The sequence below is a fragment of the Moschus berezovskii genome, chromosome 14 (genome assembly GCF_049115385.1).
Source record: "Moschus berezovskii isolate FMDL1 chromosome 14, NW_MosBer_1.0, whole genome shotgun sequence".
In the NCBI taxonomy this organism is placed as follows: Eukaryota; Metazoa; Chordata; class Mammalia; order Artiodactyla; family Moschidae; genus Moschus; species Moschus berezovskii.
Window position 1 is genome coordinate 46,795,985 of NC_142473.1, and position 12,683 is coordinate 46,808,667.

A 12,683-nucleotide genomic window follows, 5' to 3' on the forward strand; every position below is an offset into this window, starting at 1 on the left:
GGGAGGCAAGAGAAGTTTTCTGAGAGGACACCATACTCGAACTGAGAAGGATCAGAAGGAGTTAGGCAAAATGAGGCAGGGCAAAGGCTGGGACAAGGAGGAAAAACTGGTAAAGGGGGCAGCAAGCACCATGGCCCTGAGATTAAGAGAGCAAAGTGGACTCATCAGTAAGTCTGGACCTTAGGATATAAAGAAGAGGAGGGCAAGAGATGAGTCTGGGGGATTCCTTGGTTCTCCAGCGGTTAGGACTCAGCACTCTCACTGCCAAGGGTGCAGGTTCAATCCTAGCAAGGAACTAAGATCCAGGCAAGGTCAAAAAAAAAAAAGAGAGAGAGAGAGGCTGGAAGACCAAGCACCAGCCAGATCTTGACAGAACTTACAAGTTTTGTTAGAGAGTTTATATTTTATCCTGAGGATGATAGGGAGTCATTGAAGCATTTAAGCAGAGGGATAGCATGACAGTTTTACATTTTAGAAATATTATTAAAGCTACAGTGTGAAGATAGGAGAATGAGAAGCTACTGCAGGAGTTGAGAGAAGACAATGGCAAAAATGATGGAGAGAAGTGGGTAGATTGAAGATACAATTGGTAGACTGCTTGACGGGTGTGAAAGTGAGGAGTCAAGGATTACATTCAGCATTAGGAGGCTGTGGGCGAATTATGGTGCCATTCTCTGTGATAGGGAATACAGTTTAGGGGATGGAATGTTATGGAACATCCAAGTGGTAATGTCTGAAAGGCCATAGGAGTGTGGAGCATGTGCAAAACAAATCTATGCTGCTGCTGCTGCTGCTAAGTCACTTCAGTCTGTGCGACCCCATAGACGGCAGCCCACCAGGCTCCGCCATCCCTGGGATTCTCCAGGCAAGAGTACTGGAGTGGGGTGCCATTGCCTTCTCCATCAGTGGTTGCTAACATTACAGAAAGAAAAGAGCTAGATGTTGTCTGCTTCCTGATGAAGTAATACATCACTATCTATAGTCTTTCCAAAAGGATTGATCAGTTTCCTATTTGATAGGAAATACAGAGAACAGAGGAACGTGTTGAACTGCAGCATGGACATGTATTCAGGAAAACCTGTTTTGTGGGAAACGCTACATGTCAAATGCCTTGTGTTCTTCAGCAGATAAATTGAAGGGCAATAATAGAATGAATACTGAGCTTCAAATATGGGAACCACTCAGCATAAGGTGATAACTAGAGGTCAGGAAGAATGTGTAGCATGAAACCATAAGAGGAAAATGAAATATTAATGGTGAAATCCCAACAATGAACTCAATAGAAATTGTTGGAGGGAGGAATTCCGTGTCAACTGAAGGTCTGGGGAAAAAAATTCCACAAAAGGGGAATTTGCCTTTGAGCATAAGTATTCAGGATTAAGTGTGCAAATGATTCACAGCTAACAAAATATTTAATATTTATTGGACATTTACTATGTTCTAGACATATTCCTAATTGTTTACTATCTCCTTTAATCCTCACAATAATACTACTATTATCCTGGAGTAGGAAAAGACAACCTGCTCCAGTATTCTTGCCTGGAGAATTCTATGGACCAAAGGAACCTGGCGGGCTACAATCCACTAGAGCCACAAAGAACTGGACACGACTGAGCACAAACAAACAACCACACCCTAAATCCAACATGATTTCATCTCAGAATCCACAATTACACGTGAAAAGATTGTTTTTCCAAATAAGGTCACCTTTGTAGGTTCTGGGCTTCACTTGTGGCTCAGCTGGTAAAGAATATACCTGCAATATGGAGACCTGGGTTTGATCCCTGTGTAGGGAAGATCCCCTGGGGAAGGGAAAGGCCACCCATTCCAGTATTGTGGTCTAGAGAATTCTATGGACTGTATAGTCCATGGGGTCACAAAGAGTCAGACACAGCTGAGCAACTTTCAATTTCACTTTGAAGGTTCTGGGGGTTACAACTTGAGCATACCTTTGGGAGCCACTATAAAACCTGCTGCAATATGGTAAGAAAAGAAATAATAATACCACTATTTTACAGATGAGAAAACTGAGGCATAGAGATTTAATAATATGCCCCAAGTCACATAGGATAGAATGACTTTTGTTATTACCGAGATATTACTGACATATAAGATATTTGTTTCAGGTGTACGACATGATGATTTGAAATTTGTATATATTGCAAAATGATCTCAATAAATCTAGTTACTGTCCATCAGGGAATTCCCTAGCAGTCCAGTGGTTAGAAAAAGCAATCCCTTGTCGGAGAACTTGGGCTTCCCTTGTGGCTCAGCTGGTAAAGAATCCTGCGATGAGGGAGACCTGGGTTCGATCCCTCCAAGATCCCCTGGAGAAGAGAAAGGCTACCCACTCCCATATTCTGGCCTGGAGAATTCCATGGACAGTATATCCATGTTTGTGTATATACATAAAGAGTCTGACACAACTGAGCGACTTTTACTTTCAGTCAGAGAACTAAGATCCCATAAGTCATGTGGCATAGCAATAAAAACTCCTTTACCATACACAGCAATAAAAATTTTATTTCTTTCATATTTACAATATAGTACTATTAACCACATTCATCATGCTATATGTTATACCTCCATGACATTTATTTTGTAGCTGGGAGTTTGTACGTGTTAACCCTATTCACCCATCTTGCTCACCCCAATCCTGCCCCTGGCAACTACCAATCTGTTCATCACTCATGAAGGTTTTGGGGTATATTTTGGATTCTATATATCAGTGAGATCATCTGTGGTACTTGTTTTTCTCTGACTTATTTCACTAAGTATAACACCCTCAAGGTCCATCCATGTTGTCACAAACGGCAAGATTTCATTCTTTCTTATTGGTGGATAATACTCCATTGTACATATATCCTACATTTTCTTTTATTAATTTTTATCTTTTAAATTATGAAAGTATAATAACATATTTATGGGAGACTTAGAAAATACAGAACAAGGTTACATGTAGTTCTACTATGTGTGTGCTAAGTTGCTTCAGTTCTTTTTTTTTTTTTTTTTTAAGTTGCTTCAGTTCTATCTGACCCTTTGCAAACCCATGGACTGTAGCCCACAAGGTTCCTCTGTTCATGGGATTCTCCAGGCAAGAATACTGGAGTGGGTTGCCATGGCCTCCTCTAGGGGATCTTCCCAACCCAGGGATCGAAACTGTGTCTCCTATGTCTCCTGCATTGATACTACATATTATAATTATTTTTCAAGTACATAAATTAAGATTTTTAGTTGGAGTCTCAATATCAAATTCTCTAAAATTAATAGAATGAATATGCACAGAAGTAGAAGGATATAGTAGACCCAAAAAGCACAGTGAACCAATTCAACGTAAATTAAGATTTATACAATTTTCACACAACAGTAGGATACAAATTCTATTCAAGTTCCCGTAGACTATGAACTAGAAGACAATGGAATATATCCAGAGACATAAAACCAGGTGCAGAAATTTCATGGTCTAAAGGTACTGAAAACATACAGAATCTGTTTTTTATTACTGTGGAATTATATTAGAGATCAATATCAAAAGATATTTGAAGATAATCCACAAATTTTGAAGTGCAGTGTAAAATTTACCAAGAGAGATCTCTGACTTAGCCATCAAAATCCTCAGGAAAGTGAAAAGACTGAAAAAACATGGAGGATGATTGCAGAGAAGAAAGCTTTTAAATGAGAATTAGTATCAAAATGTGAAATTACTATTAAAGACATTTTAAACAAAATCCCATGTATTTGGAAATTAAATGTCCACTTTTAAATGATAGGTGTTGTGCTACATTTTCTTTGCTAATTCATCTATCGATGGACACTTAGTTTGCTTCCATATCTTGACTACTGTAAGTAATGCGCAGTGAACATGGAAATGCAGATGGCTCTTCAAGTTAGTGCTTTCATTCCTTTGGATTAGTGTCCAGAAATGGGATTGCCGGATCATATGGTAATTCTATTTTTAATTTTTTGAGGAATCAACATACTGCTTTTCACAGTGGCTGTGCCAATTTACATTCCCACCAAGAATGCCCAAGGATTCGCTTTTCTCCATATTCTCACCGACGCTTGTTGTTCCTTGCCAAGAGTTGGCATTTGAACCCATGCTGTCTCATTCCAGATCCTGTAATGTAATGCCTCCCCCGCCATGAGAAAGAAATTAGCATTTATTTTACAAGAAACTTTGTAAAGTCACAACATTAATACTTTGCGGCACAAGAGTCCTCACTCTGGAGCGAGAGGTCTTTTCAACAGAGGAGTAGTGAAAGTACTGCATTCAGTATGTCAGCAAATTTGGAAAACTCAGCAGTGGCCTCAAGACTAGAAAAGGTTGGTTTTCATTCCAATCCCTAAGAAAGGCAATGCCAAAAAATGATCAAACTACCGCACAATTGCCCCCATCTCACACGCTGGTAGAATAATGCTCAAAATTCTCCAAGCCAGGATTCAGCAATACGTGAACCGTGAACTTCCAGATGTTCAAGCTGGATTTAGAAAAGGCAGAGGAACCAGAGGTCAAATTGCCAACATCCGCTGGATCATTGAAAAAGCAGGAGAGTTCCAAAAAAACATCTATTTCTGCTTTATTGACTATGCCAAAGCCTTTGACTGTGTGGATCACAATAAACTGGAAAATTCTTCAAGAGATGGGAATACCAGACCATCTGACCTTCCTCTTGAGAAACCTGTATGCAGGTCAGGAAGCAACAGTCAGAACTGGACATGGAACAACAGACTGGTTCCAAATAGTAAAAGGAGTACGTCAAGGCTGTGTTATTGTCATCCTGCTTATTTAATTTATATGCAGAGTACATCATGAGAAATGCCGGGCTGGATGAAGCACAAGCTGGAATCAAGATTGCTGGGAGAAATATCAATAACCTCAGATATGCAGATGACACCACCCTTCTGGCAGAAAGTGAAGAAGAACTAAAGAGCCTCTTGATCAAAGTGAAAGAGGAGAGTGAAAAAGTTGGCTTGAAGTTCAACATTCACAGAACTAAGATCATGGCATCTGGTCCCATCACTTCATGGGAAATAGATGGGGAAACAGTGGAAACAGTGGCTGACTTTATTTTTCTGGGCTCTAAAATCACTGCAGATGGTGATTGCAGTCATGAAATTAAAAGATGCTTACTCCTTGGAAGGAAAGTTATGACCAACCTAGACAGCATATTAAAAAGCAGAGACATTTCTTTGCCAACAAAGGTCCCTCTAGTCAAAGCTATGGTTTTTCCAGTAGTCATGTATGGATGTGAGAGTTGGACTGTAAAGAAAGCTGAGCACTGAAGAATTGATGCTTTTGAACAGTGGTGTTGGAGAAGTCTCTTGAGAGTCCCTTGGACAGCAAGGAGACACAACCAGTCCATCCTAAAGGAAATCAGTCCTGGGTGTTCGATGGAAGAACTGATTTTGGAGCTGAAACTCCAATGTTTTGGCCACCTGATGCGAAGAGCTGACTCTTTTGAAAAGACCCTGATGTTGGGGAAGATTGAAGGCAGGAGAAGAAGGGGATGACAGAGGATGAGATAGTTAGATGGCATCACCGACTCAATGGACATGAGTTTGGGTAAACTCCAGGAGTTGGTGATGGACAGGGAGGCCTGGCGTGCTGCGGTTCATGGGGTCGGACACAACTGAACAACTGAACTGAACTGATTTTTATATACAATTTTTATTCATTTATTTATTTAGTTGCAACTCAAGGCATCAGGATCTTAGTTCCGCAACCTGGGATCAAATCAGTGCCCCACTGCAGTGGAAACTCCAAGTCTTAACCACTGAACTGACAGGAAATTCCCCATTTTTTTTAGATATGCTATCAATTATAGCAGGGTTGCTGAAAATGTTTTATGTGCTGATTTCAGTCTCTCCTGGTTCTTAAAGTGATTTGCAACTTTGAAACATAAATCAAAAAAGATGATGGTTCTTCAAAAGAACTGACCCTCACAACTGAAACTTGAGGCAAGTACTCAAAGAGGAGGATTTTAGTACACAAAACATGAGGATTACCTTACATCAAAGCTCACCAATACCACCGTCAACATTTTCTATGTCCTACAGTTAACCAAGACCATCCCCATGGAAAAGAAATGCAAAAGAGCGAAATGGCTGTCTGAGGAGGCCTTACAAATAGCTGTGAAAAGAAGAGAGGCGAAAAGCAAAGGAGAAAAGGAAAGATATAAGCATCTGAATGCAGAGTTCCAAAGAATAGCAAGGAGAGATAAGAAAGCCTTCCTCAGTGATCAATGCAAAGAAATAGAGGAAAACAACAGAATAGGAAAAACAAGAGAGCTCTTCAAGAAAATTAGAGATTCCAAGGGAACATTTCATGCAAAGATGGGCTCGATAAAGGACAGAAATGGTATGGACCTAACAGAAGCAGAAGATATTAAAAAGAGGTGGCAGGAATACACAGAAGAACTGTACAAAAAAGATCTTCACGACCAAGATAGTCACGATAACGTGATCACTGACCTAGAGCCAGACATCTTGGAATGTGAAGTCAAGTGGGCCTTAGAAAGCATCACTACGAACAAAGCTAGTGGAGGTGATGGAATTCCAGTTGAGCTATTTCAAGTCTTGAAAGATGATGCTGTGAAAGTGCTGCACTCAATATGCCAGCAGATTTGGAAAACTCAGCAGTGGCCACAGGACTGGAAGAGGTCAGTCTTCATTCCAATCCCAAAGAAAGGCAATGCCAAAGAATGCTCAAACTACCGCACAATTGCACTCATCTCACACGCTAGTAAAGTCATGCTCAAAATTCTCCAAGCCAGGCTTCAGCAGTATATAAACCGTGAACTCCCAGATGTTCAAGCAGGTTTTAGAAAAGACAGAGGCACCAGAGATCAAATTGCCAACATCCGCTGGATCATGGAGAAAGCAAGAGAGTTTCAGAAAAACATCTATTTCTGCTTCATTGACTATGCCAAAGCCTTTGACTGTGTGGATCACAATAAACTGTGGAACATTCTGAAAGAGATGGGAATCCCAGACCACCTGACCTGCCTCTTGAGAAACCTGTATGCAGGTCAGGAAGCAACAGTTAGAACTGGACATGGAACAACAGACTGGTTCCAAATAGGAAAAGGTGTACGTCAAGGTTGTATATTGTCACCTTGCTTATTTAACTTATATGCAGAGTACATCATGAGGAACACTGGGCTGGAAGAAGCACAAGCTGGAATCAAGATTGCCGGGAGAAATATCAATAACCTCAGATATGCAGATGACACTACCCTTATGGCAGAAAGTGAAGAGGAACTCAAAAGCCTCTTGATGAAAGTGAAAGAGGAGAGTGAAAAGGTTAGCTTGAAGCTCAACATTCAGAAAACAAAGATCATGGCATCTGGTCCCATCACTTCATGGGAAATAGATGGAAAAACAGTGGAAACAGTGTCAGACTTTATTTTTTGGGGCTCCAAAATCACTACAGATGCTGATTGCAGCCATGAAATTAAAAGACGCTTGCTCCTTGGAAGGAAAGTTATGACCAACCTTGATAGTATATTAAAAAGCAGAGACATTACTTTGCCAACCAAGGTCCGTCTAGTCAAGGCAATGGTTTTTCCCGTGGTCATGTATGGATGTGAGAGTTGGACTGTGAAGAAGTCTGACCGCCGAAGAATCGATGCTTTTGAACTGTGGTGTTGGAGAAGACTCTTGAGAGTCCCTTATACTGCAAGGAGATCCAACCAGTCCATTCTGGAGGAGATCAATCCTGGATGTTCATTGGAGGGACTGATGCTAAAGCTGAAACTGCAATACTTTGGCCACCTCATGCGACGAGTTGACTCACTGGAAAAGACTCTGATGCTGGGAAAGGTTGGGGGCGGGAGGAGAAGGGGACGACGGAGAATGAGATGGCTGGATGGCATCACGGACTCTGTGGACATGAGTTTGAGTGAACTCCGGGAGTTGGTGATGGACAGGGAGGCCTGGCGTGCTGTGATTCATGGGGTCGCGGAGAGTCGGACACGACTGAGCGACTGAACTGAACTGAACTGAACTGAACAGTTAAATGGAGAAGGAAATGGCAACCCACTCCAGTATTCTTGCCCAGGGAAATCCCATGGACAGGGGAGCCTGGCAGGCTACAGTCCATGCGGTCACAAACAGTCGGACATGACTGAGCAACTAACACAACACTGCACAGTGAAATAATTAATTATGGTCATACAGGTTATCTGGCAATGTCACTTCTCAGGTCGTACTTCAACAGCCTTTAGAAGAATTTTTATAATAAAAAATGAATATACATTGGTATATGCAGATAGGAAATTTTTTAAATGGCACAGCACCATGAGGATTGTGTATCCCCTAGGGACAGTAGTAGAGCTGGAGCTGATTGGACATGGGGGAGTTATATGCTCTTATTGTTTAAATATAGTTTCAACACGTATATTGTAACAATAGCATCCACCTGGGAATAACAACAAAACAAAAACAATAAACAGTGGTTTTAAAAAAAAAAACCACTGTTTCTCAAACTTGGCTGTACTTTGGAATTCCCTGTAATTAGAAATTATAGAATCTTAAGTTCCCATCCCCAGAAATTTCCATTCAACTGGTGGTATCAGAGGTTCTTCAAACATTTGGCACCCTAAACCTTCACAGGTGAGTCTCATGGGCAGCTAAGTTTGGGAGCCAGTTTACTAGGAAAGAAGTAAAGGCTTTTTTTTTTTTTTTTTTTTCACATAACATGAAATCCAGAAGCATCTGGGTCAAGATCAGTACAGTTGCTAAAGGATATCATGATAGAATCAGGTTCCACTATTCTCAGCTTACACTTCTTATTCTCTTGGTACCAAAATAGCTGCTATCTCAAGGCATTGTATCTAAGTTTCATGCAGGAGAAGGCATAAGGGCAAAAAGCTTCTCCTCACAAAACTTCGCCTTTCTATTCAGAAATGGAAGCCCACCACAAGGACTTCTGGGAACTCTTCATGAGCCCAGACTGTATTTCATGACCACCTCTGGTTTTAAGGAGGTCTTGGAATTCATGTAATTTGCTTTCCAGACTCTATAGTGAAAGACAGGGGAGAAATTAGTTTCAGTGTTTACTGAGTAAGCCAACCTACAGCATCTGCAAAGCATGGATATACCACTTTTGTAAATTTTTTTTTACTGTAAAAATAGTGGTATGAGGGGCTTCCCCCATTGCTCAGCAGTAAAGAATCTGCCTGCAATGCAGGAGACACAGGTTTGATCCCTGGGTCAGGAAGATCCTCTGGAGGAGGGCATGGCAACCCCCTCCAGTATTCTTGCTGGGAAAATCCCATGGACAGAGGAAACTGGTGAGCTACTGTCCACGGGGTCGCAAAGAGTCGAACAAGGCTGAAGTGACTGAGCACACACACACGCACGTGGTGGTATGAATACAGTAACTATAGTGGTATAATGACACACCTGGAAGCAACTTCATCACAACCTGACCTGTGCGCCACTCTACTTTCCACTTACATAAAACTCTGTCCAAACCCCAGAACTCTTTGCTACTTTTTCTGAGACTATATTAATTAGTTAAAATAGCAGACTTTTCAAACCCCAAAGTTTCATTCCAGTAGAAGAGAAGCAGTCATTAGCCCAAGCCTGGTGAGTGGAATGACCACAGAATCCTCCCCAAAGTCCTGGCCTCCTTTTGCTTGATAGTCTCCAAAATAAATTTAATTTCTCTGCTGACCTGAAGTTCACATTAAACTACTTGCTGCCAAGGGTTTGAATTACTGCAAATATGTCCCTTGGGTTTATCCCAGTTGAATTAATAATCAGCGCCCCCGCCACAATCTCTTGTTTGGCAGTTGCTCTTATTCCACGCAATCTCCCTCCTGAACCCAAGACTCATGATTTCCAACGCCTGCTGGACAGGAACATCTTGATGGTCCACAAGCACATCAAACTTGGTATGTCATTGTGATCTCATGATGCTCCCCCCACCCCCAGGCTCCTGCATTCCATCTCAGTGAATGGGCAAGTCTAGTGATCAAGTCGTTCAAACTACAAAGTCTAGAACTGTGCCCGAATCCTCTCTTTTCTTTATTTTGTATATCCAGTCAGTTAAAGCCTTTCAGTTCTAACACATATACTCTCTGACCAGGTCCCTTCTCCTCTAATTCAGGCCCAACTCATCTTCTACCTGGATTGTAGAGCAAAAATCACTCAAATGTCCCAAGGGCAGCAAACCTTGCACCTTCAAACTGTTGCTCAGTCTCTCAGTCGTGTCTGACTCTTTGCAGCCCCGAGGACTGCAGCACCCCAGGCTTCCCTGCCCTTCACTGTCTTCAAGAAATGGAAACAAATGCCAGTGGGGTTGAAGCATTAAGAGCAAAGAAGAGAGTGCCAGGAGATGAGGTCAGAAAGGCAGGCTGGGTCCAGATCCTGTAGGTTGTGTAAGTCATATTAAAGAGTATGATTTTTTTCTTCCAGTTTCATTGAGATATAACTGACACACAGCACTATGTAAGCTTAAGGTGCACAGCATAACTATTTGAAGTACATATATCATAAAATGAATACCGCAGTAGGTTCAGTATCATTCATTTGATCATTTCAGCATCATTCATCGTATCATTTCAGTATCATTCAAATTCAGTATTATTTCATATAAAAAGAAAAACAAAGGAAAACTAGTTTTTTTGTGGCAAGAACTTTCAGGATTTACTCTCTTAACAACTGCCAGGTATAAAATATAGCAGTGTTCATCATATTTATCACATTGTATGACGCATTCCTGGCTTATCTCATAACTGGAAATTTAAAATTTTTGACCACCTTCATACAACTCCCCCCTCCCCTCATCCCCTTGCCTCCGGTAACCAAAATCTGATATTGTTTTCTATGAGTTTTTGTTTGCTTTTGCAGTATTAACACTACATTAGTTCCTGGTGCACAACATAGTGACTCGACACTGCTGTCCATCACCAAATATTCACCATGGTAAGTCTAATTACCGTCTGTCACCACACAAAGATATCATCTAATTATTGGCTATATTCTCCATACCACATATTTTACCCCCATGACTCATTTATTTTATAACTGGAAGTTCGTAGCTCTTAATTTCCTTGTCTATTTCTTCCCTTCCTCCACTTCCCTCCCCTCTGGCAACCACCTGTGTGTTCTCTGAATCTAAGACTCTGTTTCTATTTTGCTATGTTTGTTCATTTGTTTTGTTTTTTCAGATTCCACATATAAATGAAATCATACACAATTTTGTCTTGCTCTAGATCTTTTAATCCAATGATTGTGATGGTTTATCACTCAACCATAGAAAAGAATGAAATAACGCCATTTGCAGCAACATGGATGGACCTAGAGATTATCAGACTAAGTAAAGAAAGTCAGAGAAAGACAAATATCATATGATATCACTTATATGTGGAATCATTTTTAAAATGATACAAATGAACTTGGTGACAAAATGGAAATAGACTCCCAGACATGGAAAACAAACTTACGATTACCAAAGGTGAAAGAGGAGTTCAGTTCAGTTCAGTTCGGTCACTCAGTCGTGTCCGACTCTTTGCGACCCCGTGAATCACAGCACGCCAGGCCTCCCTGTCCATCACCAACTCCCGGAGTTCACTCAAACTCATGTCCATCGAGTCGGTGATGCCATCCAGCCATCTCATTCTCTGTCATCCCCATCTCCTCCTATCCCCAATCCCTCCCAGCATCAGAGTCTTTTCCAGTGAGTCAACTCGTCGCATGAGGTGGCCAAAGTATTGGAGTTTCAGCTTTAGCATCAGTCCGTCCAATGAACACCCAGGATTGATCTCCTTTAGAATGGACTGGTTGGATCTCCTTGCAATCCAAGGGACTCTCAAGAGTCTTTAGACAATAAATTAGGAGTTTGGAATTCATACATACATACTCCTATATATAAAATATTTAAACAAGAAGGACCTACTATATAGCACAGGGAACAACATTCAGAATCTTGTAATAAATTATAATGGAAAAATAATCAGAGAAGACTGTATAGCTGAATCACTTTGCTGTACCCTTGAAACTAACACAACACTGTAAATCAACTACATATCAACTTAAAAATTAAAACAATAATAAGAAAAATTGTGGGACTTCCCTGGTGGTCCATTGGTTAAGAATCTGCCTTGCAATGCAGGGGCCATGGGTTTGATCCCCAGTCAGAGAACTGAGATCCCACATGCTGTGGAGCAACTGTGCCTGAGCACCACGGCTGGGGAGTCTGTGCACCATAATGAAAGAGCCTCATGATGCAACAAGAATCCCGAGTGCTGCAACTAAGACACAATACAGCCAAAATGAATAAGTTAATTAATAAATAATAATGACTGTGATGGAGAGTCATTGCAGGCCTTGCTAATGAAAGAGTGCCAACTTAATATATCCATCTCATTCACCATTCGCACTGGTCCCAAATCATTTTTGTAAAACATAGGTCAAGTTATACTGAAAAATCCATAGTACCCAGAGTTCCAGTGTAATTATGACAAAAACATCAGACAAATACCAATTTAAAAGCATCCAAAAACATTCCTGACCAATACTCCTCAAATTGTCAAGATTATTGAAAAAAAGAAAGTCTGAGAAACTGTCTTAGACAAGAGGAGCCTAAGGAGGAATGAGGAGTAACTGTGATGTGGGGTTCTGGATAGGATCCTGGAATAGAAAAAGGACAGTAAGTAAACAGTAAGGAAACCTGA